This window comes from Lathyrus oleraceus, chromosome 4, assembly GCF_024323335.1.
Source record: "Lathyrus oleraceus cultivar Zhongwan6 chromosome 4, CAAS_Psat_ZW6_1.0, whole genome shotgun sequence".
NCBI classification, from domain to species: domain Eukaryota; kingdom Viridiplantae; phylum Streptophyta; class Magnoliopsida; order Fabales; family Fabaceae; genus Lathyrus; species Lathyrus oleraceus.
The window spans coordinates 458,316,231-458,330,134 of record NC_066582.1 but is presented as its reverse complement, the minus strand read 5'-3'; positions in this window follow the sequence as shown (position 1 = coordinate 458,330,134).

Here is a 13,904-nt window from a genome sequence, read left to right as displayed (position 1 = left end):
TTGTGCTTATGTAAGATGTATCTTTATATGATTACCCTGTACAAAATTGTCCATCAAAGTACATGTTTTTGTCATCATCAAAAAGCGGGATATTGTTAGAACAAGATTTAGTTCTGCATTTATACCTTGAGTTTTGATGATAACAATGTTGTATTTGTGTGAGAATAATTTTGATACCCTAATGTTTTGTTATTGTGTAGCTTTAACAATCAGTTCTGATTCTGAGTATATGTTGTGCAACATCATCAGTTTCTAAACATTGTGTTCCAAATCTCGCTTCTGCGCTAATCATGAGAAGTTCTGAAAGATACCAAGTTGCTACTGCAATGTTCTTTCTGCTTCTGTGCTAATTCACTCCTAAGAAGTTTCTAAAGAGATGTTAGGTTTCTGCTGCAATGTTCTCTCCATTTTTTATTCTGGACGTGACTCTGATTATCAAGATTCTAAAGAATGGCAAGCTTCTGAAGTTTCATTACTTAGCTGAAGATTCTGGAGATCTCAAGCCAGATGTTCAGGTTAGAAAGGTTATGACTATAGACTCTGAAGATTCTGAAGATACTGAAGATCCCAATCCAGAATGTTGACTCTATCAAGGTTCTGGCTGATGATTATGAAGTTTCTAAATCCAGCTTTATGTTTCTTCATTTCATGTTTCATCCATTTTCTCTAAAGCCAATGAACTTGAATATAAGATCAAATGGGTACATGATCCAATAGTACATAATACAAATAAAAAATTCTTTCCACTACTTGATATCGGGGGAAAGGACAGTACTATACATCACACATGTTACTGAATTTATGGGCGAAGGACGATACACAATATCACTCCTTTCTCCATTTAACTCTGAACAACCGCTCTATTTTATTTCCCCATTTCCCCTCAAACGGTCTTCTTCTTATGCTATATAAGTAGGACTTTGAGACTTAAAGAAAACAAGAATGCTAAAGTGCTACAACAATTTGACAAGTCTATTTCTTTGTGAAAAGCTACCAATTTTGTATACAATTTTTATTTAAGTGATTGTAATTTATTTGTGTAAAATCTGCTTGCGTAAAAGCAATTTCTAACACACAAACTCTTATTTGAACTGTTTGTTGATTCCTTAAGGAGGCTCGGGTATAGTCGGATCCTTGAGAAGAAAAAGAAGGTTATTTTTTGTGATTCCTTAAGGAGACTAGGGTATAGTTGCATCCTTGAGAACACAAGAAGGTTATTCTTTCCTTAAGGATACTAGGGTATATCGCATCCTTGAGAAGATAAAGAAGGTTATTATTTGTGATTATTGTAATCAGTTCATTATAGTGGATTAAGTTCTTGTGTATAAGGCGAAATCACTTTGGCAGATGGACTGGAGTAGCTTTGAGTTTCAAGCGAACCAGGATAAAAATACTTGTGTTTTTATCTCTTCATTTTTAACATTTAGGTGGAATTTTTTAGTTGGTAAAAAGCTTTTGTCTTTAAAAACCCAATTCAAACCCCCAATTTCTTGTGTTTTTCACTCCTCCAAGGATGATGTCTTTTCCCTGGGTAATCCCTTCCAAGAAAGGGATACTTACAAAGGGAAGGTTGAAGCAAGAGGAAGTGAAAATACAAGGCTCTCATTCTACTCTTGTGGCTCGTGGGACCAAATTGGAGGGGTCTCTTTTGGATGTAGAGAAACGATATAAAGTTGCTTTTAATTCTATTGAGTAGAAGACTTTACAAGTGGAAGAGCATCAAAAATTGTTTCTTCATAATACTTAGGTGTCACATCTCGAAAAATACGATCCTTCACAAGGCGTTCGCGCACTCGCAGAAATTTTTATTCGAACTGAGTTGTCACCGAACATTATTTATTCCAACAAAGGAAAGGAAAAATATTGATAAAACCCTCAAGAAAAATAAGATGGTCGTCACAACCATGTTCGTGTTCGGTGGTCGATTATGTAAGGGGGGGGGGGGGTATTAGCATCCTTCATATCCGTTGGACTCAACGGGAACCTTTTAGTTAAATTTGTGATAATGTTAGCTTATGTTAATTATTTTCTTTGAATGATAAATGTGCAAAAATAAAAATAAAAGGGGTCGCAAAAAGGGTTTTATTAGGGTTCTTAAAGAGATTACAGGTCTCACTCATATGTATCATCAAGTACAACGAGGAACTCAAAGCTTCATAGCTCGGCGAGAAGGCTACCTTTTATGGGTTGGTTTGTTTTATTTTAATTAATCAATTGAAGGGATTAATTGATCAGTTAAATACAATTAACATAATTAATTAATTAAATTAAGTTTCAATTAATTAATTATTATAATAATTAACCGTAGCCCAATGCCTAGTCAACGAAGGTTGTCCGCACCTCCACCTTTGATCCAACGAACGACCATGAAGAACTTACAAGGAGAGCTCATGTGGGGATCGTGTACATGATCCCCTTTCCGCCATAATTCATCACACAATTCCATGTGGCACATGGACAACAAAGGGAAAATGGGCATGATGCAGCGGACGATCTAGATCAAATCTAGGTTTATCTTTAAGAACAACAACAACATTCATCCTTATTTTGGTCATAACTTGCTCAATTTTTTTATGTAATTAAGTAAATGAATCATGAAACTCCATCTACTTGATCTCATAAGGATCATGGAAATCTCATAAATTAAAAATAAGTCATGAAAAAATAAAAAATTAAATCACATTTAATCACTTTTGCTCATGGAGATTCAAAAACACTTTAAACTCTTGATTTATAATCAATGGAGTTTATACGTCAAATGGTGATTATTAGGATACTAATTAAGTGTAGCAATAATAATAATGTAAATAAAATTAAATAAACAATAAACATTAAAAATCTACCTAAATAAAGAAAAATAAAAAGTGACTTGAGAATTGAAGAGAAATTTGTTTAAAGTTTTGACTTGTTCTTGTGAGTAATTTTTGGTGAGATTTGTGAATGAGAATGATTTTATTTACAAGCTTTAAAAAGGGTAGTTTAGGAATTATGAAAAATAGGTGAGAATGATGTGATTACTTTCTAGACACTTAATTAATTAAATAATGAATTATGATGTAATATATGAGAGATATTTTAGACCTTCTAGAAACATTGATTTTTGTTTTATGACGCATGCAAATGATTAGTAAAATTCAAATGGATATTATAATGATAAATCAAATGATCATGAATTTATTCTCCAAAATGAATAAAAAATACAATTTTAGTCAACTTTTTCAACATGTGTTGTTGACTTTTCTTTGACTTCTGATTATTATGCATGAAAATGTGAAATAGAAGTTATGATGATGAATTAAGTGATTATTGTAATGATGAACCATGATGCATGAATTTTTAGTCAAATTTCCTAACACGAAAGTGTTGACTTTTATGTTATTTTTTTACTTAAAAATGTTTATGTGATTCCATGACCAAATGAAATGGAGGTGGATGAAAGTTTAAAATTCCCAGACAAAATTGGAGTATGACAGCAACCCCTTTCTTATTGTCTTAAACCCGGGAGGATGAACTACTACGACTTTCATACTTTCAGGGTAGAAGTTAAATTAGATACGAAAAGACCCCAAATTTTATCCTAAAAGGAGGAGATAAAATTTAGAGATGAAAATGCTAAGATGAAATGAAGAGAGTTTATTGGGATAAGAAGCGGGATCAATATCAACCCTCGAGTTGATACTAATCAAACTGTAAAGACCGCAATCACCAAAAGGATAATGGTTATATCACAATGACAAAGATCACCATCACCAAAAGAATGATGGTTAAACCGAACTTCAACAATCTCCATCACCAAAAGGGTGACGGTTAGATTAAAATTCAAATATCTACATCACCAAAAGGATGGTGGTTAGGTCACAATGACAAACAACGCCATCACCAAAAGAATGATGGTTAAGCCAAACTTCAACGATCACCTTCACCAAAAGGATGATGGTTAGATTAAACTTTAAAGATCTCCATCGCCCAAAGGATGACAATTAGCTCACAATGAAAAACATCGCCATCATCAAAAGGATGATGGTTAGATCACAACAAAGCTTGTTATCACCAAAATGCTGATAGTAAGATCACTAACTTGAAAAGCTTTTCATCGATAAAAGGATGATGGCAAGATCACAACTTCAAATATCACCAGCACGAAAAGGATGATGATAAGATCAATCACAAAGCTCGATATCAGAAAAAATATGATAGTAAGACCAACAACTTTGAGAGATCGCCATTGACGAAAGGACGACGGTGAGATCATAACTGCAATGATCGCCAACACCAAAAGGATGACGCTAAGATCAACAACAAAGATTATTATCACTAAAAGAAGGATAGTTAACTCATCAACTTCAAAGATTTCCATTACCAAAAGGATGATGATAATCACACTGACAAAGACCACCATCACTAAAAGGATGATGGTAAGATCATAACTTCAAGATTGCCATCACCAAAAGAATGAAGGTAACATCGAAAGTTACCTTGCTATCACCAAAAGGATGATAGTAAGTCATACTGATTTTGAAGATTTCCATCACCAAAAAGATGTTGGTTAGACCACAACTTTAAGGATCGCCATCACCAAATGGATGATGGTTAGATCATAACTTCAAAGATCGTCGACACCAAAAGGATGATGATTATCAACAACAAAGCTTGCTATCACCAAATGGATCATAGTAAGCCACAATGATTTCAAAGGTTGCCGGCACCAAAAGGACGACAGTTAGATCAAACTAATTAAGATCGTCATCACCAAAAGGATGGTGGTTAAATCATAATGGCTCCCTAGATCGCCGACACCAAAAGTATGATGATAAGGTCACAACTTACCTCACTATCACCAAAAGGATGATAGTTAACTAACAAATTTCATATATCACCATCGACAAGAGGAAAATGGTGAGGTCATATCTTCAAGGATCTCCGGCACTAAAAGGATGATGGTAATATTAATAACATAACTTACTATCACCAAAAGGATGATAGTAAGACATCATCTTCAATGATCACCATCACCAAAAGGATGAAGGTTAGATAAAAAAGACTTCAAAAATTGTCGGTACCAAAAGGATGACAGTAATATCAGCAACAAAGATTTATCATCACCAAAAGGATGATGGTAGCGTAATAATGATAAAGATCTCCATCACCAAAAGGATGATGGTAAGATCAAACTAATTTCAAAGGTAGTTGACACCAAAAGGATGAATGTAAGATTAGCAACAAATATTTGACATCACAAAAAGTATGATGGATATCACCAAAAATATCATGGTAGCATAATAATGACAAAGATTGCCATCACCAAAAGGATGTTGGTAAGATTGAACTAATTTCAAAGGTTGTTGGCACCAAAAGGATGACGATAAGATTAGCAATAAAGGTTTTCCATCACCAAAAGGATGACGGTAAGATTAGCAACAAAGGTTTTCCATCACCAAAAAAATGGTGGTGTAAGCCCTAGACGCCAATACTTTTGGTACTTGTATCGAATTATTGATTAATAATAAAAAAGGCTTTTTTCTTTATTATGTTTGTTTAATAAAAGTCCCTAGATTATCTAGTCTGTTTATGTATCAAGTGTGACTTAATCATGAGATTCCATTAAACATAAGGAAATTATTCTTAAAGTATCTGTAGTCGAGCTTTGTTGTGAAGTGGGTTAACATTAAAGCATTAAGACTATTATATATATATATATATATATATATATATATATATATATATATATATATATATATATATATATATATATATTATATATATATATATATATATACTGATGATCACATCTCATGGATCATGGATAAGGAGTTATCAAGTCTTAAACATAGGTATGAATATTAGGAGTAATATTTATATTGGATTTACCCGCTATGAGAATACTATATAGAATGTTATGCAAAATGTCATAAGTTATTCTCATGGTGATAGTTGTGTATACCACCCTTCGATCTGAAACCACTATGGACCCTAGATGTGCAGTCGAGTGCTTTATTACTGATCAAACATTGTCTGTAACTGGATAACCATAAAGGCAGTTGATGGGTACTCCATGAAGTATGCCGAGGGACATGAGTGACCTAGATGGAATTTGCCCATCCTGCGTAACATGATGAATGTCTAAGGGCCCAATATTGAACTGGACAAGGATGACACAGTTTATGCCTTGTGTTCAATATAGACATAAGGGTAAAAGGGTAATTGTACACATAAGTATTATCACAAAAGGATTTATCAGATCACATGAGATTTTCGTGTCTTGGGTAGCAGTGATGTGTTGCTAGATACCGCTCACTGTTTATTATGTTAAATGCAGGATTTAATATAATTGACAATGTCATGAAAACCTACAGGGTCACACATAAAAGGACGGATTATTGAGAAATAAAGGAAATAGGGAACACCATAAGATATGATGCACTTAAGTGGATTGTAGAATATCGTAAGGTACAATGCACTTAAGTAGAATACGAAATATGGTAAGGTACCACGCGCTTAAGTGATTTTGGTATATCATAAGATATGGGTCACATACACTTAAGTGTGCTTTTTAGCTTGCAGCCCACACAAGTAGTTCTATAAATAGAACCCTTGTGCATAAGCATTTGATTAGATGCAATTTTGTTTCTCTATCTCTCACTCAAAGCCTTCATTCGTAGCAGCCAACACTGATACTGAAGGAATCAGTTCGTGTGGACTGAGTAGAGGTGTTGCCACCATTTAACGTTCATGATCACTCCTTAGATATGCATCAAAGGTTTCAATCTCCATAAGAGGTAACGATTTCTATCACCGATCATGCCCATTCGTAAGGATCACTAAAGGAGAAAATTTTAATTTCCGTTGCGTTTTGGATCGTCATTCTCCTTCAAAAAGATGATGCCCGTCATCAAAAGGATGATGGTAGGATAATAAAGAAAAAGATCGTCATCACTAAAAGGATGACGATAAGATCAAACTAATTTAAAAAAACATTAACACCAAAAGGATGATGGTCATCACCAAAAGGATTATGATTAATATTAATGATTAAAGGTATGCCATCAAAAGGATGATAGTAAAACACTTGTAGGGGAATAAGACTATCAACAAAATGCCAGTAGAACAAACTTTTTAGGATCATTGAACATTAATAGTTAAGACTTGCTTGGGGAATATCATCAATAAAAGGTTGCAGAAAAATATTCATTAGGTAACATTATCCTTATCAATAAAAGGTTGAAGGAAAAAATTTACTAAAAGATATAATTTCCATCAATAAAAGGTTGAAGGAAACAACTCACTGGGGAACGCCCAATGAGAAAACATGTAGGGTAGGAACTCACTCATAGAAATACCACTGACTCGGTGGAGGATAATATCCTCATCAACAAAAGGTTGGAAAAATAATTCATTAGGGAACGCCCAATAAGAAAACACGTAGGGAAGGAACTCACTCAGAGAAATACCACTGACTCGGTAGAGGATAACATCCTCATCAACAAAAGGTTGGAAAAACAATTCACTAGGGAAAGCCCAATGAGAAAATAATGCAGGGTAAGAACTCACTCAGAGAATTGACTTAGCTAAGGATTGACTTAAATACTTATGATTGACCCTGGATCCGGGTTTGTGTTATGTTATGCATATTTTGTTTTTTCACTGGCATAATGCTTCACCTCGGTGAAAATGATATGTGTAAGACCCCAATTTTGACCCTAAGATCCCTCATGCAATTTCATCATAAGCACTAGCATTGGGATCATACCTTGGCATCCTCCTTACCCCTCTCTCATTGGGTTTGTTTTGGGAGAGATCACCAAGCACCATGTGATTGTATCATCCTTGTATATTATCATTTTACTAACCAAAATACCAAAAATATGTCTTTGCATTTGCCTAACTCTTTTGTAGGTAGGGCATGATCACATTGATTTATCAAGTTCATATCTAGGGTTTGAGGCCCTCATGACAAAGAGCATAACCATGAATTAATCCAAGGTTATAAGCATCATATATGAGTTCCATTGATTCCTACATGTTATATTGATCAAGTTTTTTTCAAGAGTTTGGAGGTGATTTGCCTTGGAAACCCTAGTTTGACTGGGTATCCTGAGTAACTTCTTCAACAAGCCATCTCACCAATTGATCAAATTTCTCAAGGGACACTTCAGAATTCATAATATCATGAATATATGATCTACCATGAGCCAAGAAAGTCAATAGAAATGAAGGTTAGCAAGTTGGTTGATGGTGGTTGGCCAGATGAATTCATCTAATCAAAATTGGGTCTCCCTAGGCCCTATCTCCTACAATTTGCACCATATGAAAATGATTCCAAGAAAAACGTTACTCTAAATGACATTACAAACAACTTTCATGTTGAGACCTAGAGCTATTTTTGCTTGGAAAATCATTTTCTATGTTGAAACATTATAGGTCATTTTGTCTAAACCCTAATTTGAAAGTCAAATACCCAAGGCCATAACTTGCTCAATTTTTATGATATTAAAGATTTCAAAGTTTCACAATCAAATTCAAGATGTATAATTCAACTTTTATGTTTGGAGTGAGAGCTAAATCAACTTTTATGAGCATGTGATATGAGGATACATTATAGGTCATTTTTGACCTATACCATTGAACAAGTGATTTTTCCAAACTTCAAAAATGCATAACTCTATCATTATAAATCCAAATGACATGACATTGGTAACCATTTTGAATGTCTTTGAAATAAATACAACTTTGATGAAGACACTTTCCTCATTTGAAGCTCACATAAAAAGTAAAGAAAGATGGAATATTAAGATATATGGCTTGACACTTAGAAAAAATTTCAACATGGTGAAATTTCCAAACTTCCACCTTCAAATTCACCATGATCCAAGCTCCAAATGAAAAAGTGTTCAACATCAAACTTGTTCCTCTTGATCCAAGCTTTCCAAAGAACCCAAGTTCATGCATTTTGGATTGAAGTTCATTAGGGTTGCGCATGGCTTTAACAGAGTTGCACCATTAGAGGAAATCAAATGTCCAAAACTCCATTTCACATTGCCTTGCCAATCAAGCATCATTTGAACTTCAGTACAGTTGCAATTGGATCAAAATGGATTGCTTCATGGGCATTTACACACCCATGCAAGCTTGTGCATCACATTGCCAAATTTAGCAAATTTTCAAGTGTGCAATTATCAATCCCAAATGCTATAAATACATGGTCTATGAGCTCATTTGAAGGACACCTTACGCGCCAAATTTTCCCCCCAATTCAAACCCTCTCATTCTAAAGGAAAACCTGATAATTTTCAATCTGAAAATTGAGTTTGAATCTCAATTGTTTGGAGATTCAAGAACTCCAGGAACCAAAGCCTTGCATCATTGCTAACCACTCCATGCAAGCTTATCAAGTGTGATTAGATTGTGTTTGAAGCAAGCAACCTCAAGTTCTGCACAACATTGAAGGTAATTTTCATAAAACTCCATCTCTTCGATTCTCACTCAATTCTCATCAATTCTCTTGGATCTTTGGTTGTCTGAAGTCCTACCAATGTAGGCAAGAAGATTGAGTTGCTTAGAGGTCAAATCGAAGCAACTCAGTTGACACACCTCAAAATTCAACTTCTCATATATTTTTATATATGTGGAGTTAGTTAAAATTGAGGTCAGATTCGTGCTCTACGCCATTTTTTCTTTCAGATCATGTCCTCCTTTTTTATTTTGGTGATGGTTAAGGGTGGACCAGTTCGGTGAGGTCCACCAGAGAAGAAGACCGAAGCTCTGGCTCCGGCGATGCGTTGGCACGTCTACCAGCCACGGGATCCTTTCAAAATGTTTTAATCCTAAGCGTCCATTGTGATTACCCATGGTATAGCGTGCTGACTCGTGTGTTTGGTAGAACGCGTGTTTTAGACTACTTGATCTGCCACCCTAATTAATGAGGGAGATCAAGTTGTCCACGTTTTTTTGATTTTTTGATTTTAATTTTTATTCCTTGATTCTTATTAATTCATATTAATTTTAATATTTATCCTAAAATATGAGAGTTTCACCAAAAAATTTCAAATAATTTCCACTTTCATATTTTGAATTAAAATTATTTTTTGGATCATTATTAATATTTTTCATGATTTAATTGATTTTGTGAATATTTTTAATTGTTTAAAAATACTTTTAAGTCTTTAAAAATTCTGAAAATTTTTCTCTAAGGTCCTTTGACCTTGTTTGACCTATGATAAATCTCATGGCCATTTCTTTGGTGTTTTGATGAGGTTTTAGGAATTTGACAAACCATATTTAACTTAAATGCCTTATTTTAGTATTTTTAATTTGAATAAATGCCAAACAATTGTGTTGACCTATTGTGATGATTTGTGTAAGTTTGACTCATGTTGTTGGGCCTTGGTCAAGGTTGATTTGACTTTGTTAAGTTAATATCATTGGATTTAGGGGATTGATGGAATGTACATTCCATCTCCCAAAATGAAAGAATGATATTAATTTGGTAAAAGTCCTCCTTTGACCAATTTGAGTTTTGATCCATTCCCTTCCCTCTTCATCGCATTCCCCTTCTTTATGCATTCATCTCATTTGGCCTATGATATATCTAAGTCCTAAGGCTAGTTGATTGTAAAATCAACATAAGTATGGATGAGATTATGTCACCTCTTTTGCATATTCTTTTTGTGTGTGGTATGTTTCATGAGCATAGTCCATTATACCATGTCTCTAACATGCATTAACACCAAAGTTCTATTGCCCGGTCTCAAATAGTTGTGACTTCTACATAACTCCAATTACGATTGCTTAACATAACACTTAAATTTGACACAAAAGGCATAGAATTCTAGTTAGTGAGATTGTAAGTCTCCCCTCTTTCATGGTATTGTTTGGAAACTTGGCATTTTTTCCTTCCTTTGGAATATGTCTTAGCTCAAGGATCCATGCTTGTGATAAGTGGGTTGAGTGTTCTCCAAAGAATGACTTAAAATGAAAAGTAAAAGTAAAACAATACTAACTTCTAACTCATTAACAACTAACATTTAATTTCAAGTCCTTTATTTTAATGCACTTTAATTTTTAAGTTCTATTCATTTGCCATTATTCATATCATTCTAATTGTTTATGTTAATGTCATTTTTCCTTTGTCCATTTGGACCATATTGTATGATATATCTTGCTTGTGTATATTTTGTTTGTTTGTGTGGTCTTGGACCATTAATGTACATAATAAGAACAAAAAACCCTAAAAAACTTTTGTATGGACTGTTGACTTGATCTTGGACAAATTGGACTTAGAATTTAGGCAACCTCCCTATGCTAAAGGAATTGGCCAATGCCAACTTTTGTGAAACCAAGTGATTGCAATTTAAAATTTCATCTGATACATCATTCAAGATCCCTTTGAGTTCATCTGCAACATGATCATTGTGAAGCTGTTATTTTGAACCTGTGACTTATGGAATTCATCTGTTACATGGGCTTAATCTGAAGAAGATCATGGAATGGCTAAGCTTGGATGTGGTTATCTTTATTTGATGCCTTGCTCTTCAAGTTAATATTGTATGCATGGTTTGTTGCTTGATTCTAATATCCAAGGGAATTTGGGGTTTCTATATGGCATTCTTGCCTATTGGATTGCTACCTATCGGTCAGATCTTTTCAACTCTTAACTTTTAATTTTGTGTATAGGATTAGTCTCTTCATATCCTCCCCATTTCTTTAATTTCAAAATATCTTCCTCCTTTCAAAAAACTTCTTTGTTTGAACTTGTTATTTTCTAAATTTTAACCACTTTGCAAACTAGAAACTTTGGCTTTATGCCATTGCATTTTCAAACTTCTTTTCTTAATCAAACTTATAAATAGACTTAACTATACTTGAGCTAAACTTTCAAAAGCCAAAAACCAACTAACTCATTCAAACCATTTTCAGGCCTTTGTCCCTTTCAAACTTAATTTTGTTAAAAGCAATGCATCCACTTTGAAATTTGTATCACGAACTACGAGGTTTTGATCCCTCATTTTTATGTTGGTACGTAGGCACAAGTCCGAAGGTCTTGTCAAACACAAAAATATAATTAATGAATTCTTTTCTCATCCCCTCACTCTATTTATTTGTAAACATCATTTTTATACAAAATACATATGCACACAAAAAAGGGCTCCCTAAGAGTACCTAGGACACTTTGGGTGCTAACACCTTCCATCTATGTAACCAACCCCCTTACCTGTAATCTCTGACATTTTATTAGTTTTGATTTGAAAACTTCTTACTTTTGGGTTTTGTTCCTACTTTTCCCTTTTCCCTTGGAAATAATAAAAGTGCGGTGGCGACTCTTGTTATTTGATGTCTAGCTTATCCATAGCTTGATGATCATGAATTTACCGTTATAATATGCATGATGCGTGAAATTGTATGATTCAATCGTTTTGAGATGCATGTAAGGATGCAAATGGTTGAATTAGTTTTGTCTAATGTCTCACCTTTGTGGAAATGCTATGTATGCAGTGATGCATGAAATGTATGTGGGAATGTTGATGGTTTATATAACCTTGTGTAATGAAACTTCTCGCCTCAGTGGGAATTCTATGAGATAATGCATGAGATGCATGTGGGAATGCAAATCGGTGATTGGACTTTTGTGGAATTGGTTTCCTTTTCTCAAAGGTGATATTTTAAGGGTACCAATGCCAGTTGAATTTGGATTTATAATGTTGCCAACATGGTGGACTTTTATTTTGGGAGACCAATAGAGATTGGTAAGTTGAGTGAGTTTGACTTCTTGATACTCGAAATTTGCCGATGTTATGATCAGAAAGAAGATACGGATGCCCTTGGTGACCCAAGTTGGATCCGTTGTTGGCAAGTTGCACATTTGTTCCTCAGAACTTCAACTTTTACGCCTGATTGGCCATATCCTCCTACAAATGAGCATAGTGACATGATTAATGCATGACGATTATACTCTTGCTCTGCTCTAAGGCTTCTTGTCAAGATATGATGTTGTGCCGACGTGATCTTTCGACACTTGCTTTGAACTCAATGGTTACTGATCTTTTTACACATTGCTTTGAAGTCAATGGCATGTCTATGTTTTTTTAAAAGTAATTCACTTCGACTGGGAACTTCGGAACATCTATGCCATACCATGGCCTGGAAAGATTTCCCCAGTGTCTGAAATGGTTCACTTTCGATCAAACTGATCTTTGGAAGTTAGGTTCCACTATACTTTTGAGATGTATAACCCCTGATTGAACCTTTAAAGGAATTTCCCCAACTTTTGAAAATATTTGCCTTTGGCTAACCAACTCTTTGAGTGGTTAATTTAGCTGCACTCTTAAAGTGAATGGCCTCTGATTGGGCCTTTGAGGGACGTGTCCTAGATCAACCGAGTATCAAAATGATTTGCCTCCTTGATCAGCTGATGCTTGAATATTTGTCTTAGACTGACCAATTCTCAGGTCAACATAGTTATTGGATGCCATGCCCCTAATCCATAGGGTTATAAGGTGATCTCTATTTGGGTTAACATCAATAAATGATCAAGTTCTTATCTAATTGCTCCTTTGAATTTCCTTGATTCCAAGTACTTAATTGAAGTTAAAATTGTTCATTTAAAAATGGTAATTTTAATGCAATATTTATATAGGTTTAGAAAAAATCATTTATTGGAATGATGTGGTAGTGTGTGACGAGTAGACCTTTAGTCCAAATACAATGTTGATTTAGCAATTCAAATTGTGAAAGATATAACAAGAATATGACATCGATGTAGAAGATTAGCAAATCTCTAGGAGTCAGTTTACGCAACCTTGTTGCAGTATGCTTTCAAAATAAACTCTACTTCAGTTAGGTCTTTTGAGGGTTGTAACATGGTTTGGTTCATAGTTATTAAAAGAAAGTATATAAGGCTTAATATTTAA